We start from the raw sequence: 17,821 nt of genomic DNA, 5'->3' as shown, positions 1-17,821 counted from the left end.
AAAATGATATGGGAGTAAGATTCATCATGTAGGACAAAACTAAATCCAGAAATGAACTCTCTGAATAAGACAGTGATTTTATTACTGTACTAGGGTAATATCATGGGGGCCATACTGCCCTGTTGATTTTTAAGCAGAACTCCTTACTGATATCAATAGGGAGTTCTGCTTAAGAACTGATGATAGAATATGGTCTACTGCTTTTTAAACTGGAATTTTTGGGACTGTTTACATTTGTACAAGAAACAGTCCTTGAGAACATCCCAGCTGCGACATGAAGTGTGTTGCAAACAAAAATTAAAGGTTTGTATTTTGGGTGGGAATATTTTCATTATTGCATTTTTCGAAGACCCTATTCATAAGAACTGTAGAGGGCCCTGAACCAGAGCCCTAGACTCATCCCAAATAGAAAGAATGTCCAGACTCAGATCCAAAACCCAGATCCAAAGCTGGCTCCTATTTCTATATAATTCTACAAGTCTGAACCAGACCCCTCTATTTGTGAACACTGGAACTCTGGGATCATTTCCACGTGGAACTAAATTTAGTAGCTCAGGCCTAGACATAAGGAGAAGAAACAAAGTATCCTGCGTTCACTTACCCAAGACAATCAAAGGATTTTGATTTCTATGTTTATTATTCTACTATGTTATTGAACTATTTATTTTACATGCTGTTTATTTCTGGTACAATTACACTTGTAACCGAGGTGTTTGATAGGGTCATTCCTACTATCGTCAGACTGATTTTGGAGTGTGTATCCTCCACAGTTGCTGAGATGGGAGTAAGGGGGTTGTCCCCTGACCTCATTAATAACACACAAATGGATACCCCCCAAAAAGTATTCTATTGAATTTGTTTTCCAAAAATAAGGGGAGATTAAACAAAGAGACAAAAAGAACAAAAATAAATAAAGGAATAGGCAGGAAGTGGGACAGGGAGGGAAAAAGAGGAGCAACATTTTGATTTCCATTTGCTAGGAATTAATCAAAGATTTCTAAAAGAGTTAGACAAAGTATTTTCAAATTTGCCTGATGTCCATCTTCTACCTGCTCTTTAGCTGCCAGATCAGCCAAGTCCCTGTGGTGCCTTTTCTTTTTTCTTTTTACAGTTGTAGTGTATAGCTGCTAGCCCAACAAGACCCTAATTCTGTTCGGGCCCTTTGGTGCTTCCACAATGTTATGGCTCTAGCAGCTGTTGAGAATGAGAAACACAAAGGATAGAACCATTAACAGATTAGCACATGAAAAGGCATCTTGGTTGCATATAGAACTCCTGAAGAGAAAGACAGGACACCCAAGCTGCAAGGTGCACACTGCAAAGATGGATTTCTTTCTTCCATTATTGCAAGAGGTAGAAAATTGAGCATTCTTAGCTTAGGGAGATAATCTTTTTGCCTACTTAGCATTTTCTCTGGAACCAGAAGTCAGTAGTTGCTTATCAACTCCATTTTAGGTATTCTGAGGGAAATTCTAGGTGATGTTAATTATACCTTCACACAGTGCCATCTGGTGCTAGTAATGTGGTACTTTAGCTTTACCAAAAGTAGAGAAATGGCTCAATGCTAGGACTTTTGGTTTTATTTTTGTTCAAATTCTGGTTTACGCGGGTGGCAGTACCCGACTTCCATTTCTGGATTTAATTTTGTCTTGTGTGATGATTCTTGCTCTTGTCTCACTTTCTTTCTTTAAATTTCCCACTTGATTAAGTTCCTTCTTTTCATTTTCACATGACAGTGAAGAGTGGAAGAGGCAAAATACTGAGAGGTAGATTTGTAGCTCAATTTTGCAGACCTTACAAGTGGGGATAAGTTGCGAAACTTAGGAGAGCTTATTTGAACTGAATCACTGAACTTTATGAGTTCACAGGGAGCAATGAGAGAAAGGGAGCATTATTTAATTGCTAGAGAAAAGGACAAGGAATCTGGGTGTTTGTTCCTTTCTGGAACTAACTTGCTTTGTTACCTTGAAAAGTCACTTAAGGATAGATCCTCAGCACTGAGCTATGACAATTTACACTAGCTGATGATCTGTCCTTTCATCCCTTTCTTCTTCTGTTTCTCATCTACAAAGTCACTAATGATGGCCATTTTTTAAAAGTAGGGGAGCTAGGGATTTTGGAGGTGTACATGCAGAAGAATACAAAATCTTTTAGAGGGTGAGGAGAGGGAGGGAAAAAAGATTGAAAATTTTGGGAAAATATTCAGAAATATCCATACTTTTAATTGCTTATGTGAACTAGATCTTTTATGACCTACTTCTCTCACTAATAATTTCAAAATGTATAGCTGACCATCATTTTTATATAACTTGTATTATTGTTGCCATACCTACCTCTCTGCTGTTACTTTTCACTAGCTTCACCATGATGAACTTCCAGTCCTAATTATAACACAGCTTAAATAGACCACTTATAGTTTAACTTGTTGTTTTTCCTCCCCCCTTTTTCTTTCAAGACTGAACAGAAAAAGAAAATGATGTTTCAGCCCCTGGGAGCTTTCTTCAGACTTCCTCAGTTGGCTCAGGGACTAAAACAGTTTTCTCTCTCTTCATTCCTGTAAGTACTTAAGTTCCACCTGACTCATATCCCTGTGGCCTCAGAAACCATTTTCCTTTCTGCTTGACTCAAAGAAATAAAAGGAATATGTTATAAATGTAAGCCGTCTGTTCAGACTCTTGTCATAATACACCTCTCAGTGTGCATTATGATTGAAGAAGAGCCTTATAAAAGTTGAACAGACAGCTAAAGGGAGTAAACTATCATTGTCCTAATAGCACTCACTCATCTTATTCAAAATCTAAAGACTAATTTGATAAGGTTAAAGTGCAGAGACGCTATTCATAGTGATACCTGCAGGCCTCCAAACAATCTTGAGCTGAGATGCATCCAAAGTTCACTGAACAGATTAGCCCAGCTCTATTCCCTGTATTATTTGGCTTCTCTGCAGCTAATTTAGGACATTTCTGATTCAGAGGCATGTAAAATTGTAACAAAGCTTCAGGAAAAAAAGAAACCATATCAAGGCTCAGATCCAGTGAGTGCTGAGTGCTCTCCTGCTGAGTGCTAAAGTCAATAGAAAACAGAGGCACTTAGCATCTTGCAGAATCTTTTAAAAATATGCATTTTTGTAAAGATGTAGCCCTATCTATAGTTTATGTATTAATTATATCGATTCCTTAAGAATTTCTCAGTTATCACTTTGAGGGTTGACAGGTTCTTGTCCCAAGATCAGAACCAATATTTTTAAAAGTACTATATAGTTGGGAATCCCGATGTGCACTGTTGCTACACTCGCACTGTAGGAACCCTTCTATATTTGCAGTAGTTTATTAATATATTTAGCAAAGCCACACTCTAACTCAGTAAGGTAGATAACACAGAATGTACATCTGGACAACCACACTAGCACTATTCCTTGCAGAACAACCTAAAATGTTAGCCATTATCTTCCTCATCACCATCACCTTCTCCTCATCACTAGTGGCCATCATGCTGGCTACATCTCTCTCTCCTTCTGCCCACAAGCTGGGATACAATTTTTATAATACGTTATGATGATGCCACTATGTCCAATGCATATTCAGTAGACGTTTCACCCCTCTTCCTTATTTGCATTTCCTCACCCTACTAATGTTGGTATGACTTCATCCTATAGGTTAGTATATGAATGACCTCAACTTGTTGCTGTGGCACTCTTCTGGTCAGACATCTGCGGATGCTAGCTCATGTTCCTCTGGTTGGCTGGCGGTGTTGTGGTATAGTCCAACAAAATTTCTCCTTACACACTCTATTCTTGGGGTTATTGTTGGGTTCTATTTCCATGCAAAAGTTCAGAAGCCTCAAGCCTTATGCTAACTACTGAAGCTAATGTCTAACAGGGTACAGGCTTGTAGGTTCCTTGCATTACTGCTGAATATAATAAAGGCAAGTCAGTGAATATAATAAGAGCAAGCTAGTGCTAGGGGCTACAAAGGATATATTTTTAATTAATTCAAGGGCCTGACTCTTCTTGCACGGATACCAGTTTTCCACCACTGACATCCGTGCAGTTGTTCTGTACTGATTTACAGAGGTGCAGTGAGAGGAGAATCAGGCTTAATAAATCCATATTGTTAAGTGCTATAAATTTCACATAAGCCAATTAATTTACACCAGCATGAATTAGGACCCTCATTCCTTTATTCCATTAACAGAACGTAGTGATAAAGTGCTGCAGTAGTCCAAAGAGGCGATATCAGATCTGCTGGTCCTTTTGCATATATCTCATACAAAACAGTTATACAGGGTCAAATAAGTGATCTGTAGCATCTCAGTTAGAATGACTACAGAGCTCTCATGGGAGCATGGGGTGTGTCATATGACTAACTAAAAGAGTTTGTTTCACCTAGATAATGAAAGAGACTTGTTTTACTTCTCTAATAGGAGCAAGTGTTTGCCTGAGAAGGGCAATATGCAGTACACAGGGAAGCTCTGAGGATAACTTTCATGTAGAGTTCAGCCAGGAAACTCAAATTTTAAATCTTTGTATTTTAAGAGCCAAATTCAGTAAAGTCTGATCACCATCTAATTCACAGAAGCCCCACAAAACCCATAGATGGTCTTTTTATTGAATCTGGAATGGTTAGCGGATAAAATTGTATTGAATTAAGATGTATTTTAACCTGTTGGTCGAAGCTTAAAATTAAGTGGGATTTATTTATTTATTTTTGTTTGCTTGCAGTAAACATAGAAGGGCAGAAGCCTGTAGTCCCTCAAGTTCTAGCATTTGGGCTCTGTCCTTAGTTCCCATATTTGGGTAATCTCACAGTACTATCCATTCAGAATGCTGCAGCAAAGATCATGCTCCTACGCTGTTGATTTGACCATGTTGCTCCTCTCTTGCATCCCTCCACTGGCTCTCTCTTATCTATCACATCAAATATAAGCTGCTTGTCTTCACTTTCAGGCCCTTTCATGGCCGATTCATCTATTTATCATTTCTTATTCACTGTTGAGATGTTGACTTCCACGTCCAATCTGCCAAGAATGTCAGCCTCCACACTGCTCCTCGTGTTTGGCAGGAGTTCCCAGTAAGCATCCACAAGCTACCTCATTCTCCTCCTTCAAACCCTTCCTTTTCCCTGACAGCTACAGCAAACTTGACTATGGTTAGGGTGCTGGTATACGGAGACTATCATTGCTTATCATGCTCTCTCGTTGTACCCCTCCCATCTGTCTGTCTGTAGCCATCTGCTGTCTCTTGTTTTATACGTAGATTGCAAGATCTTTGGGTCAGGGATTGTCTTTTTGATACTGTGTGTGTACAGCACTTAGCTCAGTGGAGTCCTGGTCCACAACTTGGGCTCCTCAGCATTAGGCTAATACAAATAAAAAATAATAATGATGAAACTTTGCTACTTACACTAGTTTCCTTCCTCATTTACAGCCGAGAACTACAGTAACTCACACCACCGCTAGATTTTGCCCACTTTCAAAGTAAAATGTAAGACCCATCACTTTGCAAAAACTCCCCCCATCCCCAGACCTCTCGTGCCAGTGTTAAAGACTGGCTTGGCCTTAAGATGCTAAAGAAAAACAAATATCATAAGAAAAGCCACACATACATTCTCATATAGTCATAAGAGGAAATGATGGAAAATAGAATCTTTCTATTTGGCCACTTAAATTGGCCACATCACTAGAGTTATCTGAGCACCTCACAAATAATTAATTTATCCTCAATATGCTGTTGTGAGATAGGAAAGTCTTAACCCCCATTTTACAGATGGGGAACTGAGGCAGAGAGCCTAATCTAAAACACACTGAGGTACATGGAAAAACTCCCATTGACTGTAATGAGCTATGGATAATGTCTGGAGATACTAAGGATGGGATCTATGAATGGGATTTAGGTGTTGCAATGCTGAGTCTCACGGCACCGAGAAAATCACAGGAACACCACCGCAATTGATAAAAGCCTTAGTGAGGCTCCAGTACAATGAATGTGGAGAGAGATGTGCCTAAGAATGTGATCCATAAAAGACCAATACACTAGGCACAAGGCTGCCTAAGCTAGCCAATCAGAGATGCTGACAACGGGGGCGGGGGGGTTTGCACTAAACCATGCCCCTTTCTGAGATAGCTGCCTAAGTCTGGACTGCCTCTGCATAGCAATCCATGAACAGAAACCAGCAGTCTGGAAACAGGTGACTGAGGTTCCTAAAGTGTTTCTTGTGAGAATGAGTTAGGCACCTGCCTTGTACCACACAAAAAATAGCCAGAGGAGGTGGTGGTGCCAGTACCCACCTTATAACTTTTAGCCCAGTAGTTGCAGCACTCACCTGGCATATGGGAGACCAAGATTCAGTTCCCCCGTCTCTGCCAGAGGGGGAGAAAGAATTTGAACAGGGATCTCCACCTCTCAGGAGAGGACGCTAATCACTGAATAGTGAGAGATTCCAAGGTGGGTTTCCCTGAGTCTCTCCCATTGAAACTGTTCTGTGAATAAATAATGAGTCATTGGAACAGGGGAACTACAGACACAGTCTCATTCTCTCTGGCCCAATGGCAGTTTAAGTCTTTATCCACAGTAGAAAGACTTAGGTGGCTGAATGCCTCCCCCCGCTCCCCTCCATTCGTGAATTGCTCTGGGGCTTAGGTGGGAAATAGGCATCTGGATCCCTACAGGGAGGCAGCAGCGTGCATGCCCAGAGGCAGAAGCATAGGTACCTGGAGAACTTTTACCCTGAAAACATAGGCACCCAGTAAGTTTAGATGAGAAGTGTTGTGGAGCACAGTGGAGTCAACACTGGGACTTAGTTGCCTAAACCCAAGGCTTAGGTGCCTATGTACCTTTGTGGATCTGGGTTTAAGTGGCTTTCCCTAAATCACACAGGAAGTTTGCAGCAGAGGCAAGAAACTGACCCCACATCACCAGAGTCTCAGCTTAGTGCCTTAAACAAACACCATTCTTCATCTATTTGGATCATGATTCCTTGACATAAATTTCTGGTTACTTAGATACCACGATAGAGGATGCATTAGATTGAAAATGCCTTTTCTGTAGCATTAGTTTTGATTGCAGAAATTGTCTTGAAGTTCTGTTTGAAAATAGGTTTCATCCTTTGTATCCTGCGGTATTTCCCATTGTCAATTTCAATCCAGTAAGTATGTGTTTATATATATCACCATTGGGTATATATGATTTTCTACATTAGGAGAAGGGTGATGTGCTGAAAGTAGCTTATACAATATTTGATGAGCCTACAAGCTCAAAGACACTATAGGAGTGGAAATTATTATTCATGTAATTAGATGCTGTTTTTCATGGGAAATTATCTATGGAAGGACTTATGTGACCCTCATCATCTAAGCATGACATAATGATGGATATATTTCATCCTCACAGCATTCCTAAAGAAGGGAGGTATTATTCCCATTTTACAGAGGGGGAACTGAGGCCCAGAATATATTAAGCAACTTTCCCAAGGACACATAAAAAGTTTGTGGTTGAGCCAAGAATTGAACCCAAGTCTCAGACCATTCTTCCTAGTACTAGCTGTGGGTATTAGGAATGCATGACATGAACAAGATATTTTGTGTGTGCACTATACAAGGTTGACATCTATGTTATCCTTATTCTTGTGCAGCTATTTACAAGCTTGGCATAAAAATGCTTCTCTTTAATTCCAGGCTCACTAGTATCTGTTAAAATTCACACCGGGTGGAAGCTTGGCACACAAAGTCTCAGCTCAGGATGGAAACTGAAAGAAAAGGAAAGAATTGAATCACTTTGACTTAAAAATGGAATTTATAATGAAAAACACTGATAGAATCTTTGTACAGAAGTGTTTTCAGGTGTCACTGTGGTAATACGTACAGCCTGGATATTTCACCATAATCCTAATATTTGCATATAATTTAAATTTAATTTATATTAACAAAAAGCCAAAGGATTGTGAAAGTGGTATTAATAAATGATGGATCAATTTAATCCAAGATAATTCTAATATGGGGAGCTAGGAAACTGAAATAGCATTAAGTGGCTCCTCTCCTGCCCTACTCTGCCTGTGATCATATCTCATTGGAGTCACTGCAGTTGGGATTTTTAAATGAATTGTTCATCCACTCTTTATGCTTCCTTCAGCATGCTTGCTTCCTTTGTAAAAGAGAAGAACAACTGCTCTGAAAGAAGAAAATGATCTTCTGATACCTAATCTGAGCTTCTAAATGGAGGAAATTATTTCAGTAACACTTTATATGAAGGGTATATACCACCCACAGTAATTAAATTATATTGAAGTTTTGCGGATTTAATTAATTTAATGCCCTCTATTCAAAAGCTCCCATTTGTATTCATACAGGATTATGAAATGTATTTGCAATATGTCTGGATATCAATATTCAGAATTAGTTAGGATTTTGGACCTGTCACATTCATGACAACTTAGATTTGAGAGTCCGTGCCATTGCTGCCATGTCCATCTTTATGGTGGTCTTTTTTGTATGCACTTCTCCTGGGTGATAAGGGAGTATTGTTCGTAGAGCTGGTGGTACTAATTTTACAATGGATAGTGTATGTGCCAGGGGTTTAAGCATTTTTTTTAATATATGTATGCACACCAAGGAAGTTGTTAAGGCACTGGAACGGGAACAGTCAGAGACCTCCATTCAGTTCCTGGCTCTTCCACAGGCTTCCTCTATGAATTTGGGCAAGTCACTTAATCTCTCCATTCAGTTCCTAGTCTTCTGCTTGTACATCATATACCTTGTCTATTGAGCATGGAAGTTCATTGAGCAGGAACTGTCTTACCGTGTTTGTACAGTGCCTACAACAGAGTGGTGGGACACTGGCGCTAGTTGGGGCCTTTTGATGCTAATATGATACAATGAAAGACAGACTTTCAACTCATAGTGCTGTTAATAAATGCACTATATACACAGGTAATTTCTAGGTGCATGCACATTTGACCAATATCCTTGAGTGCCATATCATGTTCATATACAAGGTGAGAGTAGTCAATCCACTCAGCATATTGTTGGTTTGTTTAGTTCCATCAAATTGTTTTAAAGCATAAATGGTAGAAAGAAGATCAAAACCTATTATAAGGCCTTTTCTCTTTACATTACCCACAGCCACTGAACAATTAAGTAATTATGACTCTATAAACAGGCAGGCATAAAGCAGGCTTGCAATTCCAAGCAAAGGGAGCTTGGAAAGAAAAAGCCTTATTGGAGTACAATAGGTTTTTTCCATTTAAAGTTTCACTATAATTGAATCATTAGGGAGCAATTAATGGCAAAACTAGGCTAAAGGTACCTACTTAAGTAGATTTTTAGAAAGCCTCAAAGTTTTTTACCCATCCAGTTCCAGTTAACTGTCACAGTGTAGGAAAATAATATTTGAGGCAAGGACACTGAACATAGTATAGTTAGGGACTCCGCAGCTGGGATTCTGTTTTGGAGGAAAGACCCTGTTTCAAATCTTTGAATGTCACCATGGGACTATTTCAACCCATCTTGCTCATTGTCTCAATACAAGAGTCAGGGAAGCCTGTATAGAGATAATAGCCTAAAGCATGGGGATGGGCTTTTCCTTGTTGGACAAGTGCATTCCTGAGGTCAGCCAAATAAGACACTGTTGCCAGCCATTTGGTTTTAACCTAGTTAGAAGTAAATGGCTGGTACTTGTATCCATCCAAAGGTCAGGACCCTCCCTTCATTCCTTTTGTCTCCTGTTCTTTGATTTTTGGACAACTGGGGAGGAGGGGGAAATCCATTGAGGAGGTTGCATTAATTGCTGTTTCCACACCATGGCCACTTGCACTTGATGGTGAAAGCAGGGCTGGAACTAAAATATACTTGCTTTAAAAGCACATGCCTCTTTTTCCCCCCCTTGAGGTAAATAAGACTCTGCATTAACTACCAGCTACATAGGGCGGATGATGTCAGTAAATGAGCAGTTCTGTGCAGTAGAGCTCATGGCTACAAAGGTGCCTTGGCCACTGTCCTACTGTTTTTACAGCTATCAAGTTTTTCCTGAGATTTAATTCTTGGTTCATTAGCTCTAAGTGTAGCTAAAAGTGAGTAGGGACTAGCCCATCCTTATCAAGAAAAATTATTCTGTAATTAGATGGGACTGTTCGTTAGCCCAAGAAATTAGAGAGAACTCGTATGGCGTAAACAATATAATGCAATCTTGTTTATTGTCTCAATGGTAATTTTTTTCCTTCACAGTCTCATGATTTGCAATAATGTTTTGATTTTCAGTGTAAATTGTTTTGATTTCGCCTGGTTCAGCTACCATCTTTATGAACTGTAATGAATTAATTTTAATAGCTGAGCATCACAGTAATATTGTGATTTTTAACTAAAAAAATCACCAGGGTTCTAGGTATGTGTTAGAATGAGTTTTAATTGTCCTCCCATGTTTGTTTACCGTCCCCTTACATCCTGTTTGAAAATTTAGGTTACAGCCCTCTGCGTGTATTGGGCTACAGGATGAGCTACTGTTGTCGCTACTGTGGGCGGTCTGATTTAGTGGTCAGAGCAGGAGTTGGGAGTCAGGCAGGGGATGCCAGGAGGTCAGAGCTCAAAACAGGCCAGACAAAGAGTCAGATGCCAGGAGGCAGACAGGGTCAAGTTACAGAGAGAGTGGGGTCAGGTGGCAGATTACAGACAGCAATCAGAGAGCAAGGCTGAGGATGAACCAGGGTCGGAAGCTGGAGTCTATCATTAGCAGGGTCTGGAACAGAAGCAGGCAGACAGTCTGTGTTGCTCAGACAGCTCACCATCATGGCTTCCTGGTTTATATACTGGTATCAGCCAACCAGTGGCCTGTGAGGGGCTGCCATTCAGGCCCTATGCGGCTGTACTTCCTGCTGAGCCTAGCTTTATGGGGTCCTCCCAGGTATACCCAGCCTAAACCTCTTGTGGTGATTTGGAGGCATCAGCTGCCCAGAATCCCCAGGGGCCCAGGCTCTAGCGCTGTAGCTTCTTACTATGCTAGAAAATTAAATACACAGGGAGAGTTATGCAAGTATGTGCTTTAAGTTTTAACCATATCTTAAACCCTTTTTTAAATGAACCAGAATATAATTAGGGAGCGTAGGACTGGACAGTTAGAGCAGGGAGGAGAGAGTCAGGAGCATTGCCACTAACACACTTTGGCTCCATTGGCACCTTGCAATCAGAACAAGTTTCACTGACCCAGGAACAGACAAGGGACCAAATTATGATCCCCCACCCTTTTTCTGATGGGGGAAGGAAGCTGTGGCAGCACTTTTTCCTGGCATAGCTCGCTTCTCTTGGTGAGCTGGCTGGTGCATCAGAGGGGGAAGAGCCAAGGCTCCATCTACCTGGGAGGAGCAGTAACAGCCAACAGTTACTATTCTTTCCCCTCTCAACCCTCCCCCCCCACACACACACTGTGACTTGCAATGTATGCGGTCCTTGCAGAATGTAAGGAGGTTCTTTGTGCCTCTCACTCCACTGGGCAGATGCATAGGCTGACTCACAGCTGAGCCCTGTGTGACTCTGAGACCATCTCAAGGAGCATACTGAGTAAAAATAGGTGAGATTATATCACCTCTGTATATGGCATAGGAGAGACCACTATCTTCTGGTGTCCAGTAGTCTGGTTCTTCAAGGATGTTGAAAAATTAGAGAGATATCAGAAAAGGTCATAATGAGATCTACAGGTTGGAAGCTGAAGCTAAACAAATTAAAATTGGAAAGAAGGTTCACAGCTTTAATAGTGAAGTTAATTAATAGAACTGATCAGAAATTTTTTATTTTCCCCCATGGAAAATCGTGACTTTTCATCATTTTCACTTTTCAGTTTTTTTGTTGTCCCCAAAACTGAAACTATTTTTGTTTTTGTGATGACAAACTGAAAATTTTTAGGAAAGCAGATACTTTCTGAAAAAATTGTTTAATCAAAACCCCAATTTATTTATATATAACGTGTGTGTGTGTGTGTGTATATACACACACACACATATATATGAGAGAGAGAGAGAGAACACACAGTTTTCAAGTAGTCCTAATAATCAATCATTGGAACAACTTTACCAAGATGTAATGTTGATGAATTCTCTATCATGTGAAATCTTCAAATCAGGGTTGCATGTCTCGTTAAAACAGTTATTCTTCAGTTATCTCACATTATTGGATTTGACTGAAGATTTACTGAGTGAAATTCTATTATCCTGTATTATTCAAGAGGACAGATTATGTGATCAGTGATCCTTTCTGGCCTTAAAATCTAAGGAGCTATATCTGCTTTGGTTGCCATTCTGCCATAGAGGTATAGGGAAGAAAAGCTACCTTACAATAGATGAGCTTAGGTGACAGATGGCTTTTCCCCTCCTACTTCTTCCAAGAGTAGAGTGGTCCCCTCGGTTCCTCCTGAGGAATCTTTAGGAGACATTAGATGGCAGCTTATCCTCCAACTGCTTGATCCAGCAAGGTCTGCAGGAGGAAGTGTTGTTTTCCCCATATATGAAGAACTGGTTTCCTGTGAATGTAATACAAATGCCATAGTGTTAGTTATGTCACATATCAGTGTTGTGCACATTTGATACACTGTATAATGGGAACATTTTCATGTAGTGCACAGGGAGTTGTTAGATGTCTCGAGTTCAATAAAGACCTGCCATTTTAAACTAGCTGCATACCTAGCTCGTAATTCCCAGTACTGTTTTTAAAAGTTTACCTCATTCTTCTGTTGACTTTGATTACCCCTGATTATTCAACATTCTAAGAATACAGCAAGAAGATAGATAGATAGAAATACTATCATTGAGCCATGTAGGAATGGCTTGGAAGAGGGATGAGAGGTGGAGAGAAGAGAGAGTACCACCTCCCTCAGCATACGAAGCACGTCGTCATCTAACCCTGCCCAGAACAAGACTAATCAACACAAAACCTCAAATGCTGGTGCCAGCCAGCAGCCCATCTAAACTAGGGGCTCCATCATGTTAACACTGGTGGAGTTGAACCAGTGCTAACAATGGAAGTGGTTGCAAGCTGCTAGAGTAAGAGATAAGAAATTCCACAAGGTTTGCTAGTGGAGTTTTCCCTGTGATTCTTCCATTGGAAGCAGGGGCGGGGATGGAATGCAACCCCACCCTCATGAAGAAGAGGTAGATTTGTCCCTGTGATGGGGCACTCACCTGTTAAGTGCCTCCTAGGGGCTGTGTGGTACTGTAATCTTTTCCCAGCTCCTGGCAGTTTGCCAACCTTACTAGGCATGCCTTAAGTAGCTCAGCCATCCAGCCAAGTCACACAAAAATGATCCCCTTCAGGGGCAACAAAGAGGTCACCAAACTGTCTTCTCTCAACAGGGTCTTTGACCCTGTCTCTGAACCCTTTTAAATCCAGCCCTAGGCTTGGGCTTCTAAAGGAACCTTGTCCCTGTGACGGGTTCGGTCACAGAGACCCCCTTGGGACTGTCACCTGATGTGCTGAAACTACCTCTCAGCCCATTTTCTCTGGTGGCTTGGGAGTTCAGAACCCTGCCTTGTTGAGCCAGACATGCCAGCCCGCTGAAACACAGACCCAGAGTCTGAACCATGCCCCCAAAGTTGCAGACTTAACTGAAAACAGCTCAGCAAGTATTTCTGTCTCCAGGACCCAGACACCCAGCTCCCAATGGGATCCAAACCCCAAATAAATCCATTTTACTCTGTATAAAGCTTAAACAGGGTAAACTCATAAATTGTCTGCCTTCTATAATACTGATAGAGAGATATGCACAGCTGTTTGCTCCCCTAGGTATTAATCACTTACTCTGGGTTAATTAATAAACAAAAATGATTTTATTAAGTGGTTTCAAGTAATAACAGACAGAACAAAGTAAGTTACCAAGCAAAATAAAACAAAACATGGAAGTCTAATTTAAGAAACTGAATACAGGTAAATCTCACCCTCAGAGATGTTCCAATAAGCTTCTTTCACAGACTAGACTCCTTCTTAGTCTGGGCCCAATCCTTTCCCCTGGTACAGTCCTGTTAGTTCCAGCTCAGGTGGTAACTAGGGGTTTTCTCATTTCTGCAGCCCCCTTTGTTCTGTTCAACCCCCTTTTATAGCTTTGGCACAAGGTGGGAATCTTGTTTCTCTGGGTCCTCACCCCTCCTTCTAAATGGAAAAGTACCAGGTTTAAGATGGAGTCCAGTTCAGGTGACATGATCACACATCACTGTAAGACATCCTTCTTCATTACCTAGTAGCTGGAAGACAACTACACAGGAAGACCTGCAGGTAAACAAGCCTATTCACAGTTCATTGATTCTGAAGCACCCTTAATGGCTTCCACTTAACATGTTTACATCAGTAATACAAGTTTATATCTTATTCTTCTAACTCCAGACATAGAAATAATACATGCAAACAAATAGGATGACCACACTCAGTGGGTCATAAACTTTGTAAAGATACCTTACAAGAGACCTTCTGCATGAAGCATATTCCAGTTACATCATATTCACACTCAGCATATTTCCATGAAACATATGCAGTGCAACATCACAGTTCCCTTTTCAGGGCTTAGGCCACTTCACCAGTGGGGGAACCAGGGCCTGCCCACTACTCTGAGGCCCAGTTCCAACACTGTTTCTTTTAATTAGTTACTGTTCCATTCCCAGGCCTCTTCCCACCTGTTCCCTTTACCTTTCCCCATTACTTTAGGGTTAAAGTTCTCAGGTCCTCTCCCCACACTGGGCCAGTAAATGCAGCCTGCTGAGCTTCTTTGGCCAGAGAGGAATACCCTCCTGCACCTTTCTGGCCCTAGCTGGGAACTGACCTCGGCGCCCTGCAGATCCTTTTATTGGAGCTTGCTGGGCACTGATTGGCTGCTTCCATGCAGCCTTTTAGGCAGGCCTAGAGGACCCACTTCTGCTGCTCTTTCCTGGGGTGGAGTGTAGCAGGACCACAGATCCTCCAGCAGGGGGCCACAAAGGGCCAGGTATATCCAATCACAGTCCCCTAAAAATCAAATGAACATGCAAGAACCTGGATACCTGGGCCACCTGAATTGGCTCCCTGATAACAAGATTCCTATAAAAGTGATGCTACTAAGGAATCCCCCTGCCACCCACCGCCCTTCACAGTGGTTCCACTGCTCAATTGGAATTAATTTGCAAACTGGTCACCATTAAATTAGGCTTGAATAAAGACTGGGAGTGGATGTGTCATTACACAAAGTAAAACTATTTCCCCATGTTTATTCCCCCCCCCCCACTGTTCCTCACACATTCTTGTCAACTGCTGGAAATGGCCCACCTTGATTATCTCTACAAAAGGTTTTTTTTTATCTCTCCTGCTGGTAATAGCTCACCTTACCTGATCACTTTCGTTACAGTGTGTATGGTAACACCCATTGTTTCATGTTCTCTGTATATATAAAATCTCCCCACTGTATTTTCCACTGCATGCATCCGATGAAGTGCGCTGTAGCTCACGAAAGCTTATGCTCAAATAAATTTGTTAGTCTCTAAGGTGCCACAAGTACGCCTTTACAATTTGAAGAGTAAGGCAGGTAAAGTTGATGTACTCACACAGACCCTGAATCTTGTGCAGGTTTGGAACTGGGAGGCTGCAGTTCTCCCAAGCAGCTAGAGACATGCTACTTTGCTTAGAATCTGCAACCCCGAAAAATTCATTAAAAAAGCAGAAAGACCACAATCCAACCACTGAAAGATAACTGAGTTAGCAATATTTATAAAAAGGAGCAATAATCTGACCTGAATTAAAATTATTCACTCCTTTAATTAATTATATGATCCCAGAGTCTTTTTCAAAGAGATTTATAAAAAAAAATAATCCTGAGCTGAGATTTTATGCACCAAGAATTTAGCCTGAAGTGAACATTTATGGGAAACTTATAAACCTCTAGAAACAGATTTATATTAGCAGTGGTTACAAACCTTTAACTGTAGCAATCACTAATCTGTAAACCAGTTTTAAAGATTTAAATGGATGCACTTCTCTGTTTTATTAACACACTTAAGATTTTTTTCATATGCTGGAGCGTGAAAACAAGGGAATGATAATAGTTGTCCCTTAAACAAATGATCTCCCTTTATTTTGCTTATATATCAACAATAAGATGTAAACATGTAGTCAGAATGCTGAATAGCTGCGCTTAAAAAACAAACACATTTGGTTTGATTACAAAGTCTCAAAATTTATCATATTGGGGCTCTATCCTTTTCATCTGGAGGCAATGATTGTAATTTTGTTACTCTATTGTTTTGTTGGTATGCAGCTGAGCGTTAATATTGGTTCATTCATCGTATGTTTAAATGCCATGGTACTTCTGAATGACACCATACAATATGAATGAACACACAAGACAAGAGTTGAACTGAAGAAATAAAGTGTTGACACTCGTTAGCCACACATTTGTACTGGCCAGTGGAAAAGATTTAAAAACAAAAGAAAGTGGTTGTTCCAGTACAAAGGTACAACTCCAAAAAGGAAAAAAAAAATCACATAGCTGACTAGAAATGGGTAATCTAACCACCCCACAGTCTCAGCAGCCAATTAGATATGTCCTAACCAAATAGCACCTAAGAGCAGATGGAATTCCCACACTGGTCTCTGAACAGAATCTAAACTTACCCACTTCCTGGGGTTTTGCTTTAATAATTACTCTAACGACCACTAACACGTAAGTGTCTCCCTAAGCATGGCAGTCCTTAATGTATTCTTCTCTTTGACCCTACTTTCCTCTATCCAAGGAGCCCCTTCTACCTTCTTTATATTCAGGGTGGAGTTCATGAGTTGATGATGAGATGATTTTGCACTTTTGACTGGACATTCTTTGTCCTGCGCTGATTGGCTCTTTGCTCCAACCTCCTCACAGTCTTCACCTCAGCCTCACACCACATACCCATATCCATCCCCCATCCCTCTTTCAACCTACCCTATCATCTTTATCCCTCTCCCTTCCTATGTCCTCTCTGCTGTTACAGATGGACAACAGCCTGGACAAACCTTAGGGAATTAAGATAAACTTAATTGAATTAAGTATAACAACTTTAGGGTCCATTGTTCTAGAAATGAAATTGTGTACGTCTTCTTGTAGAATTGTATGTTACTCCTTTAGGAGGAGGGGGATACTAATATAATTCCTCCAGTTTGAAGCCACCTCCTGGAGAGGTGTGCATATACCAGTGCAGAGTGGATTCTCTTGGGACTAACAGGCAAATAATGGATTTTTGGATAACCAGCCTGGTTTTAAATCTGATCCCCTTGGTCCACAGAGGCCCCTATCTTTAGAAGGAAGGACTGGTCTACTGAGACCCCACAAGACGGTAGGTTTATTCTGAGTTGAAGCTGTGATGAATTTAAAACCACAAGGAAACATCTTGGGTGGGGTTTTGCAAGAATGCTCCTGCCAGAGCCCATATTAGGCTCTAGTAATCTTATTAGCAGCATGTAGGTTTTTATTATGTTTTTTCTGTAGTACTTTTACCTTAAAAATAAAATAGGTTTGCATAGGAACTTTATGCCTACGGGTGATTACTCTGTTATTAGTCTAGGGGGTGGGCAAACTATGGCCCAGGGGCCACATCCAGCCCTCCAGATGTTTTAATCCAGCCCTTGAGCTACCTCCGGGGAGCAGGGTCTGGGGCTTGCTCCACTCCACGCAGCTCCTAGAAGCAGCAGCGTATCCCCCCTCCTGCTCCTATGCATATGGGCAGCCAGGGTCACCACACTCTGCCCTCACCTCAAGTGCTACCCCCGCAGCTCCCATTGGCCAGGAACCACAGTCAATGGGAGCTTCAGGAGTGGTGCCTGTGGACGGGCAGCGTGCGGAGCCACTTGGCTGTGCATC

This window comes from Natator depressus, chromosome 9 (genome assembly GCF_965152275.1).
Source record: "Natator depressus isolate rNatDep1 chromosome 9, rNatDep2.hap1, whole genome shotgun sequence".
Taxonomy (NCBI): Eukaryota; Metazoa; Chordata; order Testudines; family Cheloniidae; genus Natator; species Natator depressus.
This window is presented reverse-complemented; position numbering follows the sequence as displayed.